Source organism: Gadus morhua, chromosome 18 (assembly GCF_902167405.1).
Source record: "Gadus morhua chromosome 18, gadMor3.0, whole genome shotgun sequence".
In the NCBI taxonomy this organism is placed as follows: domain Eukaryota; kingdom Metazoa; phylum Chordata; class Actinopteri; order Gadiformes; family Gadidae; genus Gadus; species Gadus morhua.
The window spans coordinates 11,388,018-11,399,179 of NC_044065.1; the positions used below are offsets into that span (position 1 = coordinate 11,388,018).

Genomic DNA, 11,162 nt, shown 5'->3' on the forward strand with positions numbered 1-11,162 from the left:
ACGGACACGGGTCGAATCAGACGAACGCTTGTTTATAAAGGCACCGGTCCCTCGACATGGGCGTTTCCACCCGTGTCCCGACCCGACCCTGTGCGTTCCGTTTCGTTCCGATCGTTCCGATTTCGGCCTCTGCTCAAAGCAGACGGTGCGTTCCAATTTCGACCCCGAACCGTCGGTTCGACCGGTCGGACCGAACTTATTCTCGGTCCGAGGTGCCCGCGGGGGCCGGGACGGGCCAGAGGTGCGGTGGCCGGAAGGGGGCGCCAAAGCGGTCCGTCCCGCGGCTGCGCCGCGGGCCGGACCCCGATAGTGAAGAACGGTAAGCTTCCTTTGCGCAGGGGCCATGCTAATCTTCTCTGTATCGTTCCAATTTTAGTATATGTGATACCGAAGTAACACAAATATTGCCTGATCCTGGGTTATTCATATACGTCCGCTCAGACACCGAAGGGTCTCTGTTGGTGTGGAGCAACAAAAGACCCAGACAGACTAACGCTGCATTACCCGGCCGTAGCCGACCCACGCACCGCTCCACTACGTGGTGTGAGGAGAGAGGATGTTATGGGTATGGTTGTTGAGACTATTCTGGAAAGCCACCGCGCGAGGCACTCTGGGTAGGACATGACATGACGGGACTCTGGGCTGTGGGATTGGTAGAGGCAGACAAAAGACAAGCCTATGGCTGCGTCACATGACCCCCTCGCCAGCCCCCCCCCCTCTGAATTCCTCCCCCCTCCCTCTGGCTGCTATAGACCCAGAAGAGAACAGCGTTGGTTTAACGCTAATGTGTGTGGGGCCGTCTGGGGATCAACCCCCCCTCCCCCTCCTGCTTGCTGCTTCCTGGTGCCGCGGCTGCCGTCCCCTGGAGGACTGTTCCTCTCAACAGGCAGCGCAGCCCACAGCTCCAACCTGGTGTTGGTTGAAGAGGTGGCGCTGGTCTAGGGTTAAGAAGGAACGATTCAAACTCCATAGATCACAACCTGTTTAGGGATACAGTGAGTCTAGCCCTGAATACAAGTCAGAACACTGATGCCAAACAAGAACACATACAGTTATAGATTGACTAATACTGTGATCTAATTCTACACATGATAAAAATCAAATGTATAAAAACATAAAATACATAATTGGATCAATTGTAATTTGATTACTGAGCAGTATTGACCAGAAGAGAGGTCCCATGCTGACCCCTAACATTAGCTTTTTGATTGAAATGTTTTTTACATTTTAAGAGTGATATTCAAAAAGCTACCGCTAGGTGTCAGCATGCGACCTATTATGGCTCTGAGCTGGTTAGCAGCAGGTTTGATGTTCGCCGGATATTTGTTTTTGCAATCGGATTGATCAACACAATTGCAATTCATTACGGGTGTAGTTTGTTGAGTACAGTGTAGGACACTGTATTGACCAAAAATCAGACTTTTAGTTTTTGCTATCGACACCTGTGCGAGAGCAGCACTTGTATCTACGTTCCGGCTGATTTTATCTACGTTCTGTTTTAGGGAGCGTCTACAATTGTTCTCATTCTGATGCTGTAGTAGGCTACTTGCCAACGGTTGGCGGCTACTTGCTACAGGTAACATTTGGCTTATATCCTGCATGATGGCGAAACAAATACGGTAGTTAAAAATATTCAAATCAAATGAATCAAAACAATTAGTGATGGGAATTTAAATACAAATATTAAAATAAATTCATCTTTGGAACAGATAATGATAGAAATGATTTTTTTTGTGCGTGTTTGAAAGATTCTGGCCTCTTTAAAATGGAATTCTGGAGAAAACTAGGGATAGGTTCATTAACAACGTTGGAAACCTACACCACAAACCTGCAATTAGAGCTGTATCAAGGCTTAAACAGCAATTCGAGGAGATAATAATGACATACTCTCGTAATAATGAGATAGTATTTCGTAATTATGAGATAATTATCTCGTCATTATTAGATAGAGCTATTTTTACTCCTGTGAATGCTATGAGCTTCCATAAAAAGGTATTAAATTCAACTTTAGAATTTCTGTATAAACCCTGACCAAGCGTCTTCTCAATGAGTTCCAATATTACACACAGATACAATAGTCTCATTCAAAGATTAACAAAGGTACTGCTATGACAGTATCCAATAGAAGGTCTTGCCTTAGCTATGACCATCTTTCTCCTCGAATTGGATAGATTTTTGGTGAATATTACAAACTTAATTGCATCCTTATTCGCTATAATGCTAAATATCAGCAAATAATGACCAGTAAAAGCCCACAATTTGCGAATACTACAGCAATCAGAATGACAAAATGTCTTTAATGATTTTTTGGGAATATTTCAAGCTATTAATTGCATTCAGTTTTACTATTATTCAACATATCAGCAAAATGTAGAAAGTATAAGCGCACCATTGGCAACTACTACGGGAATCGGAACATGTATATTTGTTTATTTGTGGTGATTTCTTTCCTGTGACAATTCCATGGTAATGTGTATGCCATCAGTCTGTGGGGTGTACTTTGTAGACGGTCCCTAAAACAGATAGCAGCCGTGAAGTTTGGTCGATACGGTGTCCTATACTGTCCTCAACATACGTACACAGACACCCGTGATGAAGTTCAATTCTGTTGATCAATCCGATTGCGGGCTAAATGAAAACCGAACATCGAACCCGCTACCGGCTCTGAGCGATGGACTGATCCCGTATCAACTGAACCTTGTGAAGACAAGATGCATACTGTGGCGAGCAGCGCGGGAAGGACGAGACGGGAGCCCGGGTTTAAATGGCGGCGCAACTCTGGTGCCTCAGTACACCACACGACCCCGAGAGTTGCCTTTATTCAAACACACACACATAACAGAGAACACGGCACACCTGACCGACGGACATACGACTCCGGGTAACGGTTGCCGACAACACTACACACAAGAAACACAAACAATAAAGACCCCAAACCCGTTAACCCCACTTAACCTAATAACATAAACAAGTTACATAAAGACAATAAAACCCCTTTTCCCCAAACATTATGATTACCCTATTACCCAGACTCCCCGGGGGTAGGAGTCGCCACACACTTTCCTCCACCACCGGTGAGAATGAAGACCATTCTCAGTAACCAGACTGTCGACATTCCCGACAATGTCGAGATTAAGCTGAAGGGCCGGACGGTCATCGTCAAAGGACCCCGGGGCACACTCCGCAGGGAGTTCAACCACATCAACCTGGAGCTCAGCCTCCTGGGATAGAAGAACAAGAAGCTTCGTGTGGATAAATGGTGGGGAAACAGAAAGGAGTTGGCCACGGTCCGCACCAGCTGCAGTCACGTCCAGAACATGGTCAAGGGTGTCACAATGGGCTTCAGGTACAAGATGCGCTCTGTGTACGCCCATTTCCCCATCAACGTGGTCATCCAGGAGGGAGGCGCTTTGGTCGAGATCAGGAACTTCCTGGGAGATAAGTACATCCGCCGTGTTCGCATGAGAGCTGGTGTGGGATGTGCTCTGTCGACGGCCCAGAAGGACGAGTTGGTGCTGGAGGGCAATGATGTGGAGCTTGTGTCCAACTCAGCGGCTCTGATTCAACAGGCCACCACAGTCAAAAATAAGGATATCAGAAAGTTCTTGGATGGTATTTATGTTTCTGAGAAAGGAACAGTATTGGAACGTCAGGATTGAAGGCAGAAACAACTAGAGCTGCCTTGATCCAGCAGGCCACCACGATCCAGCAGGCCACCACCGTCAAGAAGAAGGACATCAGGAAGTTTCTGGACGGAATCTACGTCAGCGAAAAGACAACGGTGGTCGCACAAGAGAATAATTAAATCTGTTCCTTGACAAATAAAACCCCTTTTCCCCAAACATTATGATTACCCTATTACCCAGACTCCCCGGGGGTAGGAGTCGCCACACACTTTCCTCCACCACCGGCGAGAATGAAGACCATTGTCAGTAACCAGACTGTCGACATTCCCGACAATGTCGAGATTAAGCTGAAGGGCCGGACGGTCATTGTCAAAGGACCCCGGGGCACACTCCGCAGGGACTTCAACCACATCAACCTGGAGCTCAGCCTCCTGGGAAAGAAGAACAAGAAGCTTTGTGTGGATAAATGGTGGGGTAACAGAAAGGAGTTGGCCACGGTCCGCACCAGCTGCAGTCACGTCCAGGACATGGTCAAGGGTGTCACAATGGGCTTCAGGTACAAGATGCGCTCTGTGTACGCCCATTTCCCCATCAACGTGGTCATCCAGGAGGGAGGCGCGTTGGTCGAGATCAGGAACTTCCTGGGATAGAAGTACATCCGCCGTGTTCGCATGAGAGCTGGTGTGGGATGTGTTCTGTCGACGGCCCAGAAGGACGAGTTGGTGCTGGAGGGCAATGATGTGGAGCTTGTGTCCAACTCAGTGGCTCTGATTCAACAGGCCACCACAGTCAAAAATAAGGATATCAGAAAGTTCTTGGATGGTATTTATGTTTCTGAGAAAGGAACAGTATTGGAACGTCAGGATTGAAGGCAGAAACAACTAGAGCTGCCTTGATCCAGCAGGCCACCACGATCCAGCAGGCCACCACCTTCAAGAAGAAGGACATCAGGAAGTTTCTGGACGGAATCTACGTCAGCGAAAAGACAACGGTGGTCGCACAAGAGAATAATTAAATCTGTTCCTTGACAAATAAAACCCCTTTTCCCCAAACATTATGATTACCCTATTACCCAGACTCCCCGGGGGTAGGAGTCGCCACACACTTTCCTCCACCACCGGCGAGAATGAAGACCATTGTCAGTAACCAGACTGTCGAAATTCCCGACAATGTCGAGATTAAGCTGAAGGGCCGGACGGTCATTGTCAAAGGACCCCGGGGCACACTCCGCAGGGACTTCAACCACATCAACCTGGAGCTCAGCCTCCTGGGATGGAAGAACAAGAAGCTTCGTGTGGATAAATGGTGGGGAAACAGAAAGGAGTTGGCCACGGTCCGCACCAGCTGCAGTCACGTCCAGAACATGGTCAAGGGTGTCACAATGGGCTTCAGGTACAAGATGCGCTCTGTGTACGCCCATTTCCCCATCAACTTGGTCATCCAGGAGGGAGGCGCGTTGGTCGAGATCAGGAACTTCCTGGGATAGAAGTACATCCGCCGTGTTCGCATGAGAGCTGGTGTGGGATGTGTTCTGTCGACGGCCCAGAAGGACGAGTTGGTGCTGGAGGGCAATGATGTGGAGCTTGTGTCCAACTCAGTGGCTCTGATTCAACAGGCCACCACAGTCAAAAATAAGGATATCAGAAAGTTCTTGGATGGTATTTATGTTTCTGAGAAAGGAACAGTATTGGAACGTCAGGATTGAAGGCAGAAACAACTAGAGCTGCCTTGATCCAGCAGGCCACCACGATCCAGCAGGCCACCACCTTCAAGAAGAAGGACATCAGGAAGTTTCTGGACGGAATCTACGTCAGCGAAAAGACAACGGTGGTCGCACAAGAGAATAATTAAATCTGTTCCTTGACAAATAAAACCCCTTTTCCCCAAACATTATGATTACCCTATTACCCAGACTCCCCGGGGGTAGGAGTCGCCACACACTTTCCTCCACCACCGGCGAGAATGAAGACCATTGTCAGTAACCAGACTGTCGACATTCCCGACAATGTCGAGATTAAGCTGAAGGGCCGGACGGTCATTGTCAAAGGACCCCGGGGCACACTCCGCAGGGACTTCAACCACATCAACCTGGAGCTCAGCCTCCTGGGATAGAAGAACAAGAAGCTTCGTGTGGATAAATGGTGGGGAAACAGAAAGGAGTTGGCCACGGTCCGCACCAGCTGCAGTCACGTCCAGAACATGGTCAAGGGTGTCACAATGGGCTTCAGGTACAAGATGCGCTCTGTGTACGCCCATTTCCCCATCAACTTGGTCATCCAGGAGGGAGGCGCGTTGGTCGAGATCAGGAACTTCCTGGGAGAGAAGTACATCCGCCGTGTTCGCATGAGAGCTGGTGTGGGATGTGCTCTGTCGACGGCCCAGAAGGACGAGTTGGTGCTGGAGGGCAATGATGTGGAGCTTGTGTCCAACTCAGCGGCTCTGATTCAACAGGCCACCACATTCAAAAATAAGGGTATCAGAAAGTTCTTGGATGGTATTTATGTTTCTGAGAAAGGAACAGTATTGGAACGTCAGGATTGAAGGCAGAAACAACTAGAGCTGCCTTGATCCAGCAGGCCACCACGATCCAGCAGGCCACCACCGTCAACAAGAAGGACATCAGGAAGTTTCTGGAAAAGACAACGGTGGTCGCACAAGAGAATAATTAGGGGTCCAAGCCAACAGGTTGGATCCCTATTGTTTTTGTAAGGATTTTTCCTATTATACTTACCTCCCTAAAAGTGGGACCACAGCCCAAACCGTAAATGGTGCCGACACGCCAATTGCATGACTAGATCCAGATCTCTTCGGACTATGCAGACGACAAAATCCAGACACGCCGGTCACTAGGTGGCGCTATACCAAGGAATACGCGTTTGGGGCTATAACTCCCACACCGAACCTCCCACATTCAAAACCTTATACACACAGATTCACTGGAGTCTGCTGCATCTTTTGGCATAGGCCACGCCCATTTGCGTCTAGAATTTTTTTTCGCTAAATCGCGAAAACCGCAAAACTGTTTTTTCGCTACTCCTCCCACATTTCTCGACCAATCAACACCAAACTTTGCACACGGCATCTTCAGACGCACACGCAAAGAAACCCTCAGACAGTTTTTTGATCCGACTTTCGACGACGAATCGGTAGCGTTTTGAATATTGGTTTATTAGCTAAATTAGACGTGGAATATCAAAAATCCAAAGAAATCCAAAATTAGACATCGGATCGAGTCCAAATTTTACACACATGTTGGTGTTAACCTTAACGTCGTTCGATAAAAAATTCGGAAAAATTTGCCGTTAGGGGGCGCAATAAACGAGGAAATTGTATATCGTCTACAAAATTTTGCCGCGAAAACGCTACACTGACTTCTCGCTACTCCTACCACAGTCAAATCCTTTGTATCCACAGGTTCAGGGTAGCGTTTTGAACACATGCTTCGCGTTGTGCCGGCGAAACGCACATTTCTTGTCGCGTTGTGCCGGCGAAATGCACACTTCTTGGACCCCTGCATAACTGCTTGCAGTTCTAGTTAAATCTGTTCCTTGACAAATAAAACCCCTTTTCCCCAAACATTATGATTACCCTATTACCCAGACTCCCCGGGGGTAGGAGTCGCCACAATACTTTTATTTTACGATCCATTTTAAACTTGGTCATTTGTCATCAACATAGTAATCTATGCAATTTATGTGACTGCTACTGAAATAAGCTGATTTAAAGAATTTCTCTAAAGTTTGGATGTTGAGATTTCAGTTGCATCAGACTAAACCCGGCATGGGTTTAGTCCGACGATACAACGGAAATCCCAACATCCAAACTTTAGAAAAATTATATAGAGTACCATAATATTACCTGTTTCTTTTATAACACTCAAGACATTTTCTAATGCGCCACTTAAAAGAGATAGATATTTTATATCTATATACCCCCTTGGCTTATCAAGGGGGTGCATATAAGGAACACACAAGTGAACCGTAGTAACCTACTCACCGAATACTGATGAAAATCTTCCCCTCTGTCGTCTTGCCTCGTTTTGGGTTACTGCGTTGGTCGCCTGCAACAATGTTCAACATATTGTATCGGTCCAATAAGTGTGTTTGCTACTGCAAACACATCTAGGCTACCGTTCTTTTTAAGCATACTTATACTTTCAGCTACAGAAACTATTGAACTATGAAAACGTCCAGCTCTTTGACCGCATGATGGCTACCTCTCTGCGTTTTTCAACTCTTTCAACCTTTTAAACTATTACGCTTTTTCGGCTTTTTTTTTTTTTTACAATGTCGGCTGAGTCAATGGGCGGACGCCGTCGACTTCTCTGACATCGTAACGTTAACCTTCGTTCAAACCAGGCCCGGTTCTACGGGGGTGCATAAGCATGCATTGATAAAAATAATAAAATACTTGCTCACAAAACAAATTGTAATGAAACTTTTGACAATTTCCATTAAATACCGTTGAGATATGAGCATCCAACATCACTCTGACCGCTCAGTGGTGATCTATTTTTGTTGCCGGAAGCAATTTCATTCGTTTATATGATTAAAAAGACAAACAAATCACAATCTATTGTCAATTATTATTATTAACAGTACATTTTACTAGTATAACCGTTGTATAAAGCAATAACACACTCGAACGCAATGTTGTCGGTTTGTCGCTCTATATCAGCGCTGCTGTGATTGGCCGCCGGCTGGCATCGTGTGTCATGCCGGCGTCGTGTGCAAAATGCACGCACCCATATAGTATATCTATGGTGCGCACGGTAGTGACGTTGAACTTCTTCGGCAGCAACAGTTATATATCTGTTGGATATCCAATACATGTATTAAATGTATTATGTTCATAAGAACCCATATTTATTTTTATTGTATTTATTTACAATCGTGTTAACTTTAAGAGTATTATACTGATTACTTTTGTTCAAAGTTCAAAGTCTAAAAGTGTTCTTTCCTTGTTCAGCTAAAATCTGTTTTATTTTTAAGTGGCAATGTACAATTATTTGTTATGTCAAATATCCTGCCACAATTTATAAAAAATAAACGTTATTTTTGAATTGCAGTCACATGTTTTTTTTTTTAGTGTAGAATTCTGTTCTTTTTTACACCTCACACATCACACATATCAAAAACATATCTCATATTCAAAGCTATCTAAGATATCAATAAGCTAATGTTGCAGCTGAAATGTTCCAACATGTCAGTAGAACTACGCAGAAGTGCTTGTCTATGGTGGGAAAGGCCTGTGTGTAAAAAAGCGAAGTCTGAACTGAAGCTGGGTATCTGGTTTTAGTAGGCCTATAGTACTGGTGCACCCCCTGTAATCTCAGATGCACCCCAAGGCATTCTGTTCTGGAACCGGGCCTGGTTCAAACTATTTAACAAATAACACACTTGTATCCTAAATAATCGGAAAACCTAATTTCGATTACCTTTATACTTTTTTCAGAACCACCGTTTACGTTCCGTATCGGCTTCGTTTCAGTTGGTCTCAGTGATTAGCTGAGGTCAGAACATGGAGGACGTGCAGGCGGCGCTGCCAGATTGGGCGGTTTTTACGAGTCCTGGCTGCAGCACGCAGAGGCTCAACTTCTAAACGTCTCGTCTGACTCCGCCTGCTCAATATATCAGTAAAATCACTAATATCAGCACTACAACAGCACGTCCTCGAGTGCGATCTTTGCCGCGCGATTTGAAGCCATTGCAGTCTTCAGTGGGCGTGGTTTCCTTGGGGATTTGAATATTTTCTAAATATTTAGCTTTACACTTGGCGACACATTTAGAGTTAACATTTAGATTTAATATTTAGATTTATAGATAGCATTTAGATGTATAGATAGCATTTATATTTAGATTTAACATTTAGAGATAAATTTAACATTTATATTTATATTTAACATTTAGATTTAGATATAACATTTATATTTAGATACAAAATTTATATATAATTTCTAACATGGATTTTGTACATTTCAACATATTGTTGACAATTGCATATAACGTTTTGTTTTACCTGAATTTTCCTCTCAAATGTGAGGAAAATGCGCTAAATGTGAGGAAAGTGAGCTAAATGTATCAGCTAAAGGTTTTAGCTGATGGCACCCCATAGAAAGAAAGGGAATTAAATTAACATAACACACACAAGAACATACACACACCACACGCATATGCAACAAACATTAATACACGCACACACACACACACACACACACCTGGCAGAAATAAACAAGTAACCGCAATTTATTTGAGGTCAAAAGTCTGCATTTTTCTCTCAGTGAGGGTTAATACTCTCTTCTAGTCCCTCTCTTCAAATCTCCATCATTTACAGCAGACATATGTGAGTCACGGTAGAACTGGGTCAGGGGAGAAGTCAATAAAAAATCCATTATGCTACATTGTATACATTTATGGCATCTTGCACCGCGCCTGCCGGGTTTTAGTTTTCAATCCAGAGTGACCGTCTGAAGCCATTTTAATCAAAAGTGGAAAATCCGAATTAGATCAGGGATTGGGAAAGGTAAATCGTCGATACATTTATTGCGCATATGTTCTTTTAACAGTGATTATATTCAGCTGTGACGGCGCAGAATAGGATATTACCTTACATGCCAATAGATCCCTTTTATTACTTTTAACTTGTGTTTAGTCTCTTAGTGCCATTGTAACCTGATAATATCTCAAAAATATTCACGTACATTCCTTTGCAATTGCCCCTGCACATTTTGTTTGAGACATTGGTTTGTTCACAGCATTATTACTTATTCTGTAAACAAAGTATTGTTTAAAGTAATAGTTATATTTCATCACATATATTGCATCCCTTCTGAATAATATCAGCAAACAATGCTATATTATGTGAGTGTAGACAGAGGAACTGTTCTTTCTATTGGTTCTCTCTCCTTTGCATCTGCATGCGGGCGTCTCTGCCTTGCTCTCTCCCTCATTCTGAAAGATAGGATTACATGATGGGGGGAAAGAAGGATGACGAGGATGAGGTTCTCTGTTCTAATTTAGTCGTCTCGTATCCAGTTCCCACTATCACCTCCACCGCAGGGCAGCGTGTATCACCACACACAAGCGTGTGTGTGTGTGTGTGTGTGTGTGTGTGTGTGTGTGTGTGTGTGTGTGTGTGTGTGTGTGTGTGTGTGTGTGTGTGTGTGTGTGTGTGTGTGTGTGTGTGTGTGTGTGTGTGTGTGTGTGTGTGTGTGTGTGTGTGTGTGTTTGGGAGGCAGGTAGCTCCATATTTGCTCTCGTGGACGTGCTTTAGTGAAGTAGCGTGCGTGTGTGTGTTTGTCTATGCTTGCGTGCATGGACAGTAGCTCTGTTTTATCCTGTGGATTTGATTTAGTGCACGTGCATGCAAGTGTGTAGCTATGTATTGGCATGTGTGCTAGGCGGATATCTGTGTACTCTAGGATGTGCTTTAGTGTGTGTGTGTGAATGTGCAGTGTGGGTGTCTGTGGGTGAGTGTGTGTGCTCTCGTGTGTGTGTGTTCTGTGCGGCAGCAGCGTGCGTCGACCTGCGTCAGCGA

The 11,162-nt window shown here is 44.9% G+C and overlaps 5 pseudogenes; 4 read left to right on the plus strand and 1 right to left on the minus strand.

Annotated features, from left to right (window-relative positions):
- Nucleotides 1–324: 324 nt before the first annotated feature.
- Nucleotides 325–399, minus strand: LOC115531738 (uncharacterized; annotated as a pseudogene).
- Nucleotides 400–3,046: 2,647 nt separating this feature from the next.
- LOC115531424 (60S ribosomal protein L9 pseudogene) lies at nt 3,047–3,709 on the plus strand (annotated as a pseudogene).
- A 176-nt stretch (nt 3,710–3,885) lies between these two features.
- On the plus strand, nt 3,886–4,545 carry LOC115531425 (60S ribosomal protein L9 pseudogene; annotated as a pseudogene).
- A 192-nt stretch (nt 4,546–4,737) lies between these two features.
- On the plus strand, nt 4,738–5,381 carry LOC115531426 (60S ribosomal protein L9 pseudogene; annotated as a pseudogene).
- A 190-nt stretch (nt 5,382–5,571) lies between these two features.
- Nucleotides 5,572–6,217, plus strand: LOC115531423 (60S ribosomal protein L9 pseudogene; annotated as a pseudogene).
- Nucleotides 6,218–11,162: the final 4,945 nt, after the last annotated feature.